The sequence below is a fragment of the Gallus gallus genome, chromosome 2 (genome assembly GCF_016699485.2).
Source record: "Gallus gallus isolate bGalGal1 chromosome 2, bGalGal1.mat.broiler.GRCg7b, whole genome shotgun sequence".
NCBI classification, from domain to species: domain Eukaryota; kingdom Metazoa; phylum Chordata; class Aves; order Galliformes; family Phasianidae; genus Gallus; species Gallus gallus.
The window spans coordinates 31,125,814-31,143,546 of NC_052533.1; the positions used below are offsets into that span (position 1 = coordinate 31,125,814).

General features: G+C 41.7%; 1 protein-coding gene across 4 annotated transcripts in view; it reads right to left on the reverse strand.

Moving 5' to 3' along the window:
* The window catches only part of IGF2BP3 (insulin like growth factor 2 mRNA binding protein 3), a 107,425-nt gene that overhangs the window by 68,300 nt on the left and 21,392 nt on the right, over positions 1-17,733 (reverse strand).

Below are 17,733 nucleotides of genomic sequence, written 5' to 3' on the forward strand. Positions count from 1 at the left end.
TCTTCACAGAGAACCCTGCACCCACACACAACAGACTCTACTGAAGTCAGCATGGAGCTGTGTCAGGGGAGGATCAGGTTGGGTGTTAGGAAAAGGTTCTTCACCAGAGAGCAGTGGGCATGGAGCAGGTTGCCCAGGGCAGTGGTCATGGCACCAAGCTGATGGAGTTCAGGAAGCGTTTGGACAGCACTCTGAGAAACAAGGTTTGAATTTTGGGTGGTGCTGTGTGGAGCCAGGAGTTGGACGTGATGATCCTCATCTGTCCCTTCCAATTTGGGCTGTTCTGTGATTCTATGAAAGTCACCAAATATCTCGTTGTCCCTTTCACAGGATGCACAGAAACAAGCAAAAACTCCAGTCGTCTAAATGACTTTTTAATGATCCCAGAACAGCGGTGTTGTGGATCACAGCACCTCAGTGTCAGCTGCAAACACAACGGCACCTGCAGCCCTGTTGGGTGTGAGCTGGTAATAGCATATACTCACAGCTACTCAGTGAGCATAAGAATAAAGTTACAATTCACATACACTCCAACATTACTCCTCCACACTGAGCCTCCATGGGGTGAGCTGCTTACCAGGCACACAGCACCAGAGGCTACTGCTACAAGGGCACAAGGCAGCCACAAGGAGCAAAGCCCGTGCCAAGGGTGTCCTTATGGCTACAGCCAGAGTCTAGCAGCAGCGTTCCCAAACACAGCCTAACTACACCTGGATTGCTCTCAGGAGTTAATGAAAAGCAACACTTCCACAAGATGCACCGTCAGATAAATCAAAGCCAGAAAAGCATGCAGGGGGCAGCTACAAGATGAATTCAAGTGCTAGCAGAAATAACAAAAAGTTAATGTGCATTACCACAAGTTACCACTCTTCAGGCAGATCAGAAATGATCATCACACCTTGAAGCAGGGAAGCATCACCTAACACAATGCACTGATCACTAGAAATTTGTTACAGCCAGCTGATGGGTAATTAAGCAAGAGCACGTTATGCTCTTAGAAATGCTTTCCTTGCAGTGCCACAAGGTAAGCTAGACCTTGGAAAGCCTAAACAAGGAGGTTTTACTCCTGCTTTTTTCTGTACAGACAGGTAACACACAACTGCAAGAAATCCCACCAGAATTTGATTCCAAAAGCAGAAGACCAAGATACACAAGCAATTCTGTAGGAAGCATTAGTGGTGGTACTAGCAGTTAAATTTTAGGGGTGAAAAAACCAAACCTTGTTTTTCTAAAGCCATAGGGCAGTATTTCTTGCTAGCAATAGCAGTGGATGGGGAGTCTGCAGATGGAGGCCTACTTACAGGTTGTTTCCGTCCTCTATTATTCATTTCATAGAATGGTTTGGGTTGGAAGGGACCTTTAAGATCATCTAGTTCCAACCCCCTGTCCATAGGCAGGGACACCTCCCTCTAGACCAGGTTGCTCACAACCCCATCCAGCCTGCTCCCTTCCTGGAGGCATTCAATGTCACTACGTACCCTCATAAAAAGTCCCTCACCAGCTTTCCTTTAGACCCCTTCAGGTACTGGAAGGCTGCTATAAAATTCCTCCCCCAAAGCCTTCTCTTCTGCAACCTGAAGAGCCCCAGCTCTCCTAGCCTGTCCATGTAGGAAAAATTTCTTCAGATTTGTCCTTTTTCTTTCCATTCTTAACGGACAAGCAGTTAACGAAGGTTTGGTAACTTCTTTCCTCCACAGAACAATCACAACGTATTGAGTCTTATAATTTTAGTAGATAAAAGCCATAAACTGCCCTGTAAGGATCTCACATGCAGTTGATATACATGCTGACATTTATCAAAGGTGCAAACGTCCCTGTTGTGCACTAGTACGGAATATAAAGCCTTTGTACTAAGAATACCTCCTTTGACCAGCACAATATAAGCTTTCTTCACAGTTCTGGTTATACAGAATTTTTTTGAATTTATTTAGCCCAATTAAAGTATCTCAATTCCAATTTTTCTTAACCTGATATCAAAGCAGGAATTTTACACTGAATTCATAGAAAGCATCCACACAAGTTGCTAGTGAAGAAGTAGTCTAAGTTTAAGGAGATATCTGCAACACTATAGGCATAAGAATTATACCAGGACAAAAAAAACTGCAGTGTTTCTAGAACCACTTAAAGTCACATTTTTAAAAGAATGAGAGGAAAAAATAGATCAAAAGGATCTGGAAAGCTTATTTTTGTCAAATAAAGACTGAACTGCATAGTTCCAGCTAGTAATCCCCCATTCACCTAGAAAAAGAATAGGTTTAAGACTTTTTCACTGCAGCCCAGGTGAGTGTGCAGCATCTGTTTTCAAGCAGTAGCTGGTATGGTAGCAACATCTGCACCCCCCAGGTTTCTGCCACCTGATGGGGTTTGTAGAACCCTAGACCTTTGGCATCAGTATATCACAAAAGCTAAAAATCCACATACCAATCCAAAGCTCTTTAGTTCAAGCTCACAAGCCACCTTCCATACCCCAGTGGGACTGGCCATTAGTCCCTAGCTAGTAGAGCCTGGAGAAGAGGTGTCCTCTGCACCCACTCCTGCTCCAACCTTGGATGGAAGCAAATGGCCCAGGAGCTCTGCATGTCCTACAAAGCCCAGGACCTCTAGGATCCAGGGGACTCAGCACGGGGATGCTACCACAAAGCCACTGCTTTTAGAGGATTAAAAAAAAGCCAAAAAGCAGCTTTCTCCAGTGTATTGCAATGGAAACAAAATGGGCATTACAGAATGCTCTTATGCCAAAAAGGACAGGATCTTGGCTCAATGGCTGCAAAGGGTTTTATTTTGGAGAGATAAGCCTTTAAAATATGAAATCTCACCCGCTAGTTTAAGTGGCAGTTTGAAAGCCTAGAAGCCATGGGTCACATTTCTTCCTAAGAACAAACTACAGAACAGGACTACACGTCACTTACATTTGCTTTCCTCCTAGCATCAACTTCACGAAGGCCAGAAAACAGATAAGCAAATGGAGACATGATTTTACTTACATTTTCCTCAAAGAGAAACTTCATTAGCAAATGACAAATACTTCACAAAGAGGAGGGCAGGATCTTGGAATGAGGGAATCATTCATGGACCAACATAACAGTTTCTGATGACATTATGAAAACGCTTACTAATAAGTTCAGATGGGTGAGTGTGTGTGGTACGTTTTGGTGTTGGGCTTTTCCCCTCCTCTAAGCATTCCTTTTCACAGAAGAAAATTTGGGATCTTCTCACAATCAAGTTTTCTTTTGCTGATATATGGAAATACCCCTGAGCCGTTCATCTGACATCAGACCAACAGTCTGCGAAGGTCTATTTAAAAGCGTTTTTTTTAAAGCCTAAATAACTGCTGTTAGATGTTGGAACTCAACTAGGGACTTTGATTTCCCAGCTTCCTATAATCTACAGTTTCCTTTTGCCAAGTTTAAGATGTCAAAAAGAAAAAGCAGAACTAATATACTATCTATAATTAACTTGTTAGTCACTATTTAAATTTGATGGTATCGCTGTCCTGAAACTCATTATTAAGATGATCCTTCACTTGATTATGAAGCTGCTATTGACTGAATGAGAGGAAAATCATTATGAAGTAACTTGGTAACTTTATTTGCTCCAATTAGATTACAAAACGTACTCTTGAGAAACATTTCCTCCTTAACACTTCCAGAGGCTTCAAGCACTTCATTTTACTGCTAACCTACATTTGCCATGACCAGAAGAACAGAGTCAGCAGTGAACAAGAGTCAGAGTTGTGTGTCTTTCTGTTTTTAAGGGTATTTCTCATGCACACTTGAAGTTCTCCGGCAGGAAAGTCAGTGGTGCCTGCCTAAAGGTTTTATGCACTAGATGTATCACTCGCTGCAAGTTTCCTGCTGCAACTGAAGGCAAGCTTTCCTATTACTTGTGGACTGGAAGTTTCCCGTATCATACCCAGCCACGTGAATTTGGTTAGGTATAAGGACAGAGATAGCATTTTCTACCACATACCTACAGAAAGTAATTGAGGTGCTGCTGGAGCATCTGTTGATTACTTCTGGTACTTATTTCCACCAAAACGAGACATTTTAGGAGAGAAGATGTCATAAGCTACAAGGTTTGTCACCCTATCATTTATGGTGCAGTCTACAGGCTGCTCACTGCTCAAACAGGCCTTCTTCTATGACCATGTCTGCACAGAGAATAGCATTCCTCTTTCCTTCTCCCATCTTTTCACACAACCTGCATCACTTAATTCTCTAAGTGGGTAAATTTTTCTGAAAGTCAGAAGTTTCATGCTTGTTCACTCATACTGTGTCTTTCGCCCTTCTCCCAGCAGCTTTGCAAGAGCATCCTAGCATTGTTGTGTCAGTACTCCACAGACAACCACAGACAGCATCTGTTGAGCATCATCCCAAATCTCAGGGCTCTGCTGCCTTTGAGATGCTCCCATCAACTCAAAACAGCTCATCTTGTTGCACAAAAATTACAAAATATAGCATTGTAACTTGGTCAAGCAGGATACAGAAACAAACAAAAACAAGCTATGTGAGGCAACACTTTTCATCCCATAAAGCTGCTGCAGATGCCATGCATAATAATGCAGAGCAACACAGAACGGGTCAGCGCTACCCAAGAATACTGGAGGCTGTAGCTTTAAGATCCCTTGCATATTCCAGCTTTGATGACCATATGCTTGGCTCACTTCTAGGAAGCTACAATAATGCTGTAATCTTCTGAATAGCAGAGAAATTAATATAAGTTCTACAAGAGGAACGTGAACAGTCAAACTGAAGTGTGGCCACTGGGCAGGTTGGTTTTTGCAAGTTAATTGGAACTGTTGACACTCCAGTACACGAATTCAGGTACACATTATCTCAAAGAAAAATCAAGTATTCCTGCTGTGAGAAAGAAATCAGCTGTTCCTGTCTTTTCTTTTGCAACAGACAGCAACTTCACAAAGAAATAGAGGATCGCCTGCTGACTCTAAACAGTAAGGAATACAAGACATTTACAAGCACATCAGTGCTTCACAACCAGGGGAAGCTGTAAGACCACAGTTGACACAGCCTGCTTTGGTTCAGTAACTTTACCTATTCTGTAAACAAAACCACAGCCTCACACTGATGCAGGTAATATACCTAATTAGCCAGGTGAGGAAACCGCTCTGAGAGGTCTACCTGCTTCATGAAGACAGAAGGAACTTCCCCAACATTTAGCCACACAGAACAGCCACCAACACGTACATTTCTACAAAGTACAAAGGCATCACTGGACACTGGCATAGAAATTACAGTCATATGGCAAAGCAATGAAACACATGGACTCTTATCTCTACCACTGAGAATCACAACCAGACTTTTCCCTCTCAGCTACTACACTGAGAAAATTTCTCTCCCGGTAGTCCTTCCACCCTCCTGATACATCCCATAGTGGATTTCACAGCCAGCGAGTTCTAGGCCTCAGAGATCTGAAAGCTGGACTTAGGGAGCATGTGCAGCATAAAATTAGTTTGTATCTGCTTGACAGCCAACTGCACACGTCCCTAACTGTGGTCATCGCTCATAAAAATTCCCTGGAGCTCTCATGGTCAGCAGAGTTCCAACCACTGATTTGGCTGGAATTCCCACAACACACTTGCACCACAGTCCCAGACAAAGCCTTTTCAAGTCTCAAGTATCCCCACTGCACTTTTTCTTCCATGTCTTCAGAAAACAGGATGTCACCAGTTACAGATATCTCCTGGGTACAAAACCCGAATGTACTAATGGGTGACAATACACACATTAACATGTGTTAGGATGTAACTGCTGCAAAGGGACAAACAAGAAACTTTCCTACAAAGATGCAGACATTTAAGTTCCTAAGAAGTCATCCTGCTTTGTGGTACTAATCTAGACCAGCAACCACTTGGGGTGCAGAGTCGCATGAATCATAAAGTTAGGCATTACAAGACAATCCCACACTGCCTGCAGGAGTGCTACAGGCCCATGCTCACAACACAACAAAGCAAGAAGTTCTGCAGATGGGATGTAGCAAGCACCCCTTCTTTGTGAGCTCACATTTAGAGGAACTGTTCATTTCTAGACATTCAGATGGGAAAAGATTTACCAGACTACAACATGCCAAAGTGAGAAGATGTGCCTAGAAGGTATGTGGGAGTTTCCCATACCAAAATCTTTCTGAATTCATACAAAGGCTAGCAGCATATATCAATGTCAACAACAGATGCACAGCTAAGAGACCACATCCTAAAAGGCCGATGGTTGCTATACACAGATGGCAACTACAGATGTATATGCCCAATACAGCAAATAGCTAAGGAACATCTACCTAGAGGCTGCAAGCACATCATTATAAGCCTCCACTTTAGAGTAAATGGTTGAGATTGGCATTCTGGTTGCTGCTCATACTGGAAAACTGAGTTCAGTCAGTGAACTATGCAAGTGAAAAGTAAAAATGTTGCATGAATAGCTATCTATTATTCACATAACAGCCTGATTCTATTAACTAAGAGCAACCAAAAGAAAACCAACACCCAATAAAAGGTGTCCCAAGAAATGTTGATTTGGATCTGTTTCTCACTCATGCACTCAATCCCCTATTAGGAAAAAAGGAACTCAAGAACAAGAAGGCTATTTGCAAGGATAGCTTTAATATAAACTTTCCATCCTCCCAAGTTAATGGTGAGCTATAGTTTTCAGTGTTTTCCTGTTTGCATTATATTCTAAAAATTCTGCTCATTTGCTCCACAAAAAGGCATGTGCTTGGAAGCGGTTTTGATGGCTTTTAGTCACAACCCCCTCTTTGATTGCCATGACTTCTAAAGCATCTGAAAATAAGATAGCTATTTCAAGTTACATTCCCTTCCTTCCCTGCCCACATATACTTGGCTACCAATTTAAGACACAGGATCAGAGGGAGCTTCAGACTTCAGAATAAAATGAAAACTTAAAAAAGGAAATGCATTAACACAACTTGATCTTCCTTCCCCCTGCTCAGCATGCTTCGGCTCTGTTGGCATCCAGCTAGATATTAAAGATCTAGCTGAATTTAGATATTCTTCACATACTAGCTCTTCTTCATGGCCTTGCTACTGCTTTCCAAGGCCCCACCCTAGCAGCAAGGACCTAACCTGCAGGATCATCTGGACTCCTACCATGTGAACTATATGCTCTATGAGATAGCACCATGCAGCAGCTGGGGCAGATGTGCCAGCATCTCTTGCCTTCCCATAAGCCTTTTTCACTTGCCTGGCACAATGGCCTCATTGCTCGCCACGGTCAAACCTCTCCCTCTTTCTGTAGCTGAGCTCATATTGTTCTTTTTCCCCACATGTCCAGGAAATATCCCAGTAACAGATGAGAGAGATAAAGGTGAGTCTTTGATGTCCAAGACTTCAGCTGAAAGTCGATGAGAAGGAAGTAGAAGAGGAACACAGAGGCAGTGAAAAGTTTTGCAGAAGAGGTAATGAAGCAGTAGGCAGAAGAAGCAGCAGCCTGACAGCCTTTGCAGGAGTGTCAGCAGGGCTACTCTTCTAAGAACTAGTTGGAAGGTGGCTTTTGGGCTGTCTAATCAACAAGAAAAGAATAATCCACACCCCTGGTGCAAGACTGAGGAGGGATGTGCTTGTTGCCATTACCTTACAGAATCAAGAGGGCTGAAACTAGTTGGCCCCTTGGAAATAAGCACGTTTTGTTTCCTTGCCTTTACATAAGAGCCAGTTGCATAAAGTTTGGTCAACATGTGGTACGCATATGATTCAAATGTTACATTTCCTGGCAAACAACAGCAAACCCAGAGGAGGATCTGCACTACTGATAATGTCAACTTTTCCCATGGTTGTCATAGAAAAAAAAGTCCCGTGATCTCTTGAGAGATCAGCAGCAGACTCCATTCCACTATTAGCTTTCCACCAGTTTCATTACAATATATTCTCCTTATTTGAGGAGAAAATCCAAGACATACACAATACTCTGAGAACAAATATATTCATGAAGCAAAATATCTTAAAATGAATGACATAACTCCCTAAAGATTCGGTTCCTCAACTCAAAATCACTTAGTAGAACTTTGAATGAATGGGATGAAAACGATCAAAAGACAGAAAACAGCTTCAACACAAAGCAAAGGGTATGGCTCTTCTTCAGCCTGGAGAGGTAATGGTTGAGGAATAAAGGTCCTTAAAACAAGGGAAGGAGAGAGGGAGTAGCACCTCAGTATCTAATGACTGTGCTGTTCCCTCCAACATAGGAGCTGGGAGGCACTTGAGACTAGCTGGTAGAAATTCAAAGCAAGCAAGAAGAAGAGATGGTTCCCCCCGAAAAGTATCTTTAAACCACACAGCTCTTCACTGCAGAATATTGTGGATACTAAGTGCTTGCATTAGCTCAAGAACACATTTGCAGAAGCTCTAGATTAATTTCTCAATCCTGAAGGCATAATTTCCTGGCTTGGTGAGTTCCAGGGCTGCAAAATACAAAAAGCCACAAGAGTGCTATAGGGAAGGATCACTACATTCTTGTCTTTATTCTTGTACTCTTCCCAAGGCTCAGCAGAGGCAGGATACAGGTCTATACACATACATTCTAACTCAGCGTACTGTTCTTTATGCACATACTCCATAAATGGATTGAAAGAATCGAGGTCACTTGAAGTTAAAAGCATTCTTCTTTCATTGGCTATAATCAATCAGAGCCCATAACATTTCTCCTACTACTACCTAAGGAACAACTCACTCACAGAACTCCCTCAATTCTTCTTACATAACTGACAATTCTGAAGAGAGAAATCCTGCTACTTATATCTTCTGACAAAGCAGGTAACTGAAATTACTGGAGAACTTCAACAGCAGGACAACAGGAACTAGTTTCTCAATCACACCAATTTTACTAAATTTAAAGGGCACCTCTGTTTATAAAAGCATGTAGCTTTATCAACTAGGCATTTTAGAGCTGCACTCCCAGCATCCAAACATCACTCCCCACAGAAGACCCAATATCACTAAGAACTATCAATTCCTCGTTTCACATAGAGAAATTAACGTGAGCTAGACTTAACAGATGAGACACCATAAATAATTAGGAGAGACTAAGTTTACCTGCCAAAGGCACAGAAAATTTCCACCAGTAGCTTTGATAGAGAATACATTTACCGTACAAAAAAAAAAGAAGTGTATTCTTTCATAGGCTGAGAAATATAGCTTGGAACTTTCACTACAACTTGCTAAACTGAAGATGCAGTTAAAATGAGAAGAGCCTTCAGAGTCTGTATTATTTTTTCTATGTAGCAGTCCCATTGCAGTTTTTCTATGTTGCTAGCATATGAATGAGAAACAAGATCACACATGAAATGAAGAAAGCAGCAGTGTGGTGGTGCTGCCTATTTCACTGCTGGGCTGTTTTACCTAAGGCCCTTTGAACAAAAGATAATTTATCCACACGCCTATGGAAATTTAGCCAGAAACAGCATGCACTTTCAGTTTTGTCCAAAGAGATGCAGTACCATGCACACACATTTCCTCTCCTATGTATGCAGGTGGTAGACTTGCAGAAATTCCAAGTCCAAATTAGTTTCAAACAATAATACAATAATGACAGTTGGACAGTCTGGCTCAGAGGACAGTACTCTACATAGGTACACTCTATCTGGAGGCCAACAACAGTAAACAAATGCTGAATAATGAGGGACAATCCATCATATAGACCTGGTATCCAGTCTGGGGGCCTTGAGTACAGAAAGACACTGATAACATGGAACAAATTCAGCAGAGGGCCGCTAAGGTGGCTGGGAACTGGAGCACTTGGCCAGTGAGAAGCTGAGAGAGCTGGGCTTGTTCAGCCCCAAGGTGGCAGCTTTGGGAGAGACATAGCAGCTTGGCACAGAGATCACTGAGAAGACAGAGCCGGGCTTATCAGAGATGCATGGTAGAACAAGATAAAACACACACACTGACACAGGAAAGGTCTTCACTGAGTAAGAAAGGCAATTCTCACTGAGAATGATTAAGCCTTAGAAAAAGTCGCTCACAGAGGTTGCACAAATTCAATTTCTGGAGATTTCCAAGACTTAAAATCCTAGGCAATCTAGTCTGAGTTCATTTCAGATCTTTGCTTTGAGCAGAAAGTTGGACTACAAACCTCCTGAGATTCCTCCAACCTGAATGGTTTTGTGATTCTACAAGACAACATCACAACATCAAATAAAGATGCTGCATTATGATCAAAATTACTCCCTAAGTGAAAAGTATAGCTAAGGGCAGCAAGGCTATGCCAGCTGAGCCTGTGACAAAATATCTTCCCATATATCTTTCTAGAATTTTAAATAAAACGTCTGGTGGCTGATTTCCCAAGAAGTACGCTGAGTCAACCAAGCTTTCTGCATCTTTTTAGGTTTCTCAAGTTTTGGAGAGACTGTTGGATCCATATATTCAACAGAATACAGGTCAAAAAACCACCCCATCGACACAAGTAATCGTATTATTCTTGGACTGTGAGGAGTACATTATTTTGACATCACCAAGCAAGCCTGTGGTGATAGACAATGCCAGAATTCTTGCACACCAATTGTTTTAGTTATTGGAATAATTCTGAAAAGTTGAGAAATCATTGGTTATGCCTTCCTGTAACCTAGCAGATCAAAAACAATGTTTCTTCAGTCACAGTACAATGGAGCAAATCTGGAGCAGGAGAGAAAGGTTGGATCAAACATAGCACTGATCACGCAGGTACACTGAAACAGTATTTTAACCCTTAGTTATTTCTCCAGCTGAACACTGGAAGAAAACATAGATAGGCTGCATTTATGGGTCTACAGAGACAAAGCTTCTGACTGCCTTAGGTGAAATGGCCACATTTCAAACTCACAGCTCACTAGTTTTCTGTACTTTGACATTTAAGCCCACCACTGACAAAGCCAGCTCATAGTTCAACATGGAAATCTCAGCAGCTCGCTGAATCACAAAGCTACACAGCTCAGACAAGACAACAGACTATGTCTCAAACCCAAACAGTTGCTGCCCTCTTCTCCTCGCCCTCCTCCTTCCACAGCAGTGTTAATCAACAGCAAGTCACTGCAGCTTACTGCTCATGGTAGTCAAAGAAACCAGCAGTTATTCCACTTAATGTTCTGAGCTAAAGAGCTGTGGAACTTCAGCACCTTCTTCAAAAGTTGCTCAGCCAAACATTCTGCCTCTACCAGATGACCTAAGGCATCTGTCTGACACCGTGCATCCTATAGCACAAGCTCCAAAATCCTCCACTTGTACTTTCAAGTTATCACCCAGCAGGAAGAACGCCTCTAAACTGCGTTCATCAAACCAGCTCTGAGCTGGTTTCTTGGAAATGGAATATTGACATCATTTCTAGTTCTTGTCATTGTAAGACAACCTTTACATTTTCTTGAGCCCTAAGCTCATTTGGAACTTCTCCATATCTTACCTGTGCAGCTGTAATACAAGTTGGAAACAAAATGTAATGTTAATTCATGTAGTGCTATTTTTCTAACCCTAGATGCAATATATATATATATATATATATATTTGTGAGACATATGTGTATATATCTCACGTATATGTGTGCGTATATGCACACACACCCCTCACATCACAGTATATCCAGTGGGGCATCAGAAACGTTGGCTCTAAAATGGGGGCAGATGTTTGACAGACGCATCAGCATCAACTACTTTTAATAAATTCCTGATTATTTTTTTTTTACTTCAATAAAACAAATAAGATTGAGTATTTTGAGTAGAAATTTGGAGTCCACCTTCCAATGATAAAGATTTTCCCCATTTTATCTTCTCCCTTGTTTTAAACAACTGCAAGCTGATTATCAGCTCTGCTCCAGCCAACACTCGTATGAATAAATCACTTCAAGTGAGAAATATACTTAAAAACATATCATATGTTTACCCAGGGACCTTCACTCCCACACCCTGTATTTTAAACACCTGCAAAAGGTGTTTATTACCTCACACACACCAGTAAATATCGCCCCCTATAATTAAACCAGGCAATTAAAATCCCCCAACACAAGCCAGCATGTTGTCTCAAGTGTAAAACTGGGTGGTCTGCCACAGAGGTGGTCACTTCCCTATATCAGGTTGCCTCACCTGCTGCTAAGACCAGCTGGAGGATGGGAAATCTGCACAAATAGTCATTGCAAAGTGTGGGGCCCTGCTCAGAGCAGAAAGTAAGGAGGGCCACCTTTTCCTTTTGGCAGAAGAGCAAAGCAAACTTGTGTTCCCCAAGTATAGATGCAAGACCAGCCAGGGGTTCTCACGTGCTCATGAAGAGACCGCAACAAGAAGTAGGTAAGAAGGTGGATGGTAGGTCCCTATCATTTTGATAATAGCACGATGCAAACAACAAAAGCAATTAGGTGAAAACCAACATGACAATCAGCATTTCAACATTTGTTCAAGATGTATGATTCTTGTAGTCTCTCTAGTTGACAATTCTGTTATGTGAAATCTGCATGCATGAGACATGCCACAGATCTTCTCACGCAGCTGCCTCCCCACAACAGACTCATGGGTTAAATAAAGGCAACATTCCACCTCCAGTTGCAGTGTCAACTTCATAATCAGACAATAGTCATTACAATACCATCAAACTAAACAGATCTATTTCATGAGGTTTTGTAAGGATAACCACATCTAACATTTTGTTGGGTTTACATTTATTACACTGAAAGACAGCACAAGGCTAAAATAGGATGCAGATATAACAAAGGACAAGGCAAGAAGTCAAAAGTGATCTTAAACTACAGAAGTTATTCTGGAGAGGCCTCGTGAGGCATTTCCAGAAGACAGTCATAAGAACACCTTGAAACACGAATGCTAAGGAGATACTCAAAGAGCTTCAATTCTCTCCTCACCCTCCCTGCACATTATACATCACCAAACATACAAAATTGCTGCACAGAACAGAGTAATGCACTCTCCTCTCCATCCTCCTGACTCCTGCAGATTGGGGCTAGTAGCACCTGGCAAGAACTGCACAGCTTAGTGCCTGATGTCTTCTGTTTCCTCCTCAGCATGGTACAAAGATCCCTACACATAGAGAGCAACAGCAGATAGAAATAATTTGTGCACGCTTAGCATTCTACTAGCATTTTTATAGCTGTATATTATTTTTATGGCATAACATTAAGTTAGAATTCTTGGAGATGGCTTGAGGTGAAAGCTCATATTTCAATATATTTTAAGAATCAAATGTATGGATGTTTCTTTCTTCTAGAATTCTTTCCATTAAAGCACAGCTCATTCCTGCACCTTCCCTTTACAACTTGCTTTGTATAACCCTAATTCACTCTTAAATGCAATGTTCCCAAGTTTTTCTTAAAATGCCAAAGCTCCCCACCTGTCCCTTCTCCATATCTTCGATACTCTGCAGTAAGTTGCATCATGAGCAGCTACCATTCAGCAAAAGCAGTTTTTACACTGCATTGCTATAACAGAATAAAACCAATCCAAAAACAAAACCAGATACACCAAAAATACAACCAGAAGAAAAAACTTCACACAGCTCAGCTGTTTTAACCCAAGTACTAACAGAAGCTAGTAAGATCCTCAGGACAAGTTATTATGTGCAGTGTAAGATTTACTAACTTTTACTCACAATCATAGTCTCACCTCATTTAAAGAAAATGAAAACTGTCTTACAATACATGCAGATGGGTTTGAGCCATCTCCACTCTTCTTGCACCGAGAGATCTCAATGCAGAACACGTAGTTACATTGCAACTCAGATCTGGAAATCCTTTTTCCCCCGACATAGAGAGTCTAAAGCATCAGGTCTCAGTGTAACTATGAGACTTCTTCATTCCCACAGAAGAGTGAAGGAAAGTAAACCTGTTTAGTAACATCCCTCTACCTTTGGCGGAGCTAACTTAGACCTCCCATCCCACACAGTTCTATCCCCAGCAGCAACCCACAGGTCTCACAGCAAAGCTAGAAACACACATTCACAAGGTTTTTGCTTCTCTGCTCGCTCAACAGGTTCGCACCCTATGAGACGGGCTTCTACTCTACCTTTTTTAATACAGAGTTCATCAACACTGTATCTGTTTATCTGCTTCAAACAAACCGATAAGGGAATAAGCTTGCAGAAGTTAAGTGAGAACTCCTCAGCAGCTACCTTCCCGCTGAGCCAGCAAGTGCTGTTTCTGGCACCATCTGTGTTCTGAAAATCTGTTCTTTAGCTATTCACTAAACATGGAAAAAATATTTGGAAAGAAAATTTCTTGAAGCATCTTATACACCAAAGAAGCTAGCTATAAAATGCTTTAAGAGAAAAAAAAAAATCACCTAACTGTTCCTTCTCAGGAAAAGAACCCTACACTTGGATTCTCATCATGTTTAATCAGGAACTGAGCCTGGATACTTCCACTTTAAATCGTAGAATAGAAATCACCACGCCTAGACCTCCCTTCTGGAGGGCTTGTCCATTTATCCTGCAAATACACTGCCAGCGCTGAATGCTTACAAGCTAAGAAAGAGAACCTGAGGTTATAAAATTAGGAGTCAAAACATCGTGTTATTGTGGAAGAGACTGTAGTTCCAGAAAGGGAGATCTCCACTTTTCTGCAGAGACCATAAAGCCAGGGAGCTGTTTCCTATGAGAAAGAGGCAAGATGGAAGAAGCAGTATGGCAAACCCAGCTCTTGGCATGCTGCTTAGCATCAAATCTGGACTTCATATTTGAAGAAGGAGAGAAAGGGAAGAAAAATACATATACCCACCCACTGTCACTAAAAGGGGTGCACTAATTGTGGCTTTGCTCCTCCAAACAATCTTGATAACAAGCAGAAGTACTTTATTTAAAAAATAAAATCTGTTAACGCACATGGTCTCCAGATTACAAGACTGGTAGAGCCACCTCTATATGCACTTCATATGCAAGCAGAGGAAGAGGCAGAATATCCACTCCAAATGCAATCGTGCTTTTATAAGCACACACACAGATTCAGAGTTCTCAAACCCAAACACTCCAGCGAGGAAAGGGGAAACTACACGTGACCTCCTGGATGAGCAGAGAACGTGCTCCCAGGTAAGCCCCCACCAGTTCAGCTCCCACCTCAGTCTATGGCCAGAACTATGTGTTCTTATTTCAGGCAGTGATATTGCCCTCCTCTCCACCTTCAGCATCTCTCCCAGCTGGACATGGAGCGCAAGCATACTCAATCCCCTGCAATCCTTGCAAAAAATCCTCTTTTGAAGCTCAAATGAATTAACAGACTAGTTCTGTACAAACTTAACCTTGAATGCCTTGAAGTACATCAGAATATTATCGTTTACAGTTGCACTTTAAGAGCAAGCTTTTCAGGGTGAAAGCTTGTTTCGGAGTAGCAGCAGATTACAGCAGGTCATTACCTGCCTTTCTTCAGCTGCTTTGCCCTGAACATGGTCTAAAAGAGTTATTTTACCTATTTTACTTATACCACGATGGTCTGATAAGTACACAACAAACACAGAGGAAACAAACAGCGATCTAACTGCTATGGCTGCCTGGTCAGGTCAGTATTTGTTTCAGGAATTGTTCTACCTATGTAAAGGAGGAAACTGGCAGGACCATTTCTCTCTGAAAAGACATCTAGAAAAATGAAGAATAAAGGTATGAATTTGGGCACCTTTTTAATAAAGTCATTAATAAATGCTTGTTACCCTCCGACCATTTACATACACTATTTCCCAGCCCATTTAGAATGATTTTATGGGTCAAACATACCACACCTTGCATGAGTCCTCAGAATAATCACTTACTTCAAAAGTGAAGTCAAGGTTTTCTTAACACTAAGCTGCTCCTCTGACCTGAGCAAGCTGCGCTTCAGAACAGTATGGATTCCCTCCTTATCAGAGATTTGGTGGGCCATTTTTCACATACACCAAGGAGCCTATCTGTGGAGCTGCAGCCCCATGTGGTGTCTTATGACCCAGGGATACCTCTGTGTAACATGGGCTGCAAGGAGAGCTGCGAGTCATCGAGTCAGAGATGTGCATACTGCATGTTAGGGGCACAGCTGTAGGTTTCCATGTGAAATACCCATCTTCCATAAAGAGCAAAACATGACAGTTATTTCAACAGAGCTTAAGAAGCTTCTGTTTCTTCTGCACACAGTGACAAGGTAACCTTCATAATAACAATTACTCTGGAAAAAAAGAAATCTCAAGAACATTGATCTTTTTTTGTTCCTTTTCAGATCTCCCTACCACCATAAAAAGGAAGGTGTTGCAGTATAATAAGTGTTGTGCTTTACTATTGAAAGAGGGCTACTAGACTGAACTAACCCAGAAATTTTCATTGGTGGCTTCTGGTTTGGTCTTAAGAGCTTCACACCCATTAGAAGTCAGTCTTCATTCAAGTAATTAACAAAAGAGTGATGAAGTCAGTCAGTTGGCTCAGAGGGACTATAAGAAACAATTTAATAAGTAAAATTGCTCCGGCTGCTGCACACACACCACTCTTAGAAAACATCGTGCAAGAACATTACTCCAACCTAAACTCCTCTCTGTACATATTGTGCACACAAACTTACCCTCTCTACTAAGTAACTGACTGAAAAAAAAAGACTTGGTTTTAGTAGTGACCATCCAAAGATTTCCTATGATGTTAAAAGGAAGTTCTGGCAAAGTTCTTCAGAACCAGAAGACAACAGAGCCCAAGGAAAGCTTGATGTAACTGTTGAATTTGGGCACCAGTTGTCATATTTTGCCAGCAGCACTTCTTTGAAAACCTATAAACTTACCTGCTTAGTACAGAAGTAACAGAAATCCCTCATTTACAAAGAAAAATTGGCAGGAAGTTTGTGAACACATTTTATGAGTAGCCTTGATATTGTGAGGGAGCACCAAAGCATTGTATAAGTTACCACAGGTCCTGACCCCTCAAATTCTGTGCTCAGACACAGAGTCTGTACAAGCAGCTGCAGGATACCTAGGTGGTGTCTTTACCAATCATTTTAAGTCTTGCTCTATAACTTTAGGAAGACACAGCATTTTGAAACTGTGGGGCAGAAGGACCACCCTTTTCGTAGCAATGGAGAAGGGAAATCATTTGGAAATCAGGAAGCAGATGGAAACCAGGGTAGAAACCTTCCACCTACAAGCAGTAACAGCCACATGTGCATAAGAACTAACAAGAAGGTGAATGCTTTTTGATGTCTGTGCTCAGTAGTTCTTACATGAGTGTTTATTCCCAGTCTTTCTGATTCATATGCTCCTGCTCTGACACTTGGTCCTTTCAGTCAGCTTGTACTGACAGCACACACCAGCGAGAGTTGGTGTTTGTCAGTTCCCCACAGAAACCCTGTGGCTGGCAGCCTGGACTGGGCAAGTCATGCCTCCATCTTCCTCCTAAGCTAGGGAATGAGGCAAGTGGAGTAGCAGCAGACAAAGCCAAGTGAGGCACACAGATCTTCTGAGAACAGAACACCACTGCTTTGAACAAGGCTACCAGCACTGCTCCCCTCCACCCAAGTTCCCTCATGCAAAAGGATGACTTACTGCTATAAGAAGTGAAAACGAAGTTTTAAACACTCACAAGGTAAGAAAAACAGCAAAGAAAACAGATCTGTTCTAATGCCAGCCCATCAATTTTAAAAATTGTAACACAGTTTGGAGAGTATTAACAGGAAGTTCATAATGTAGTTGTGAGAGCCAATAACTAACACTATGAGCAAACAATTTGCCATAATGCCACACCACAGAAAAAGAGGAGGAAAAAAAAATTAAAGAAAAAACTGATTTGTATGAATGTTCTCCTTTTGTAAA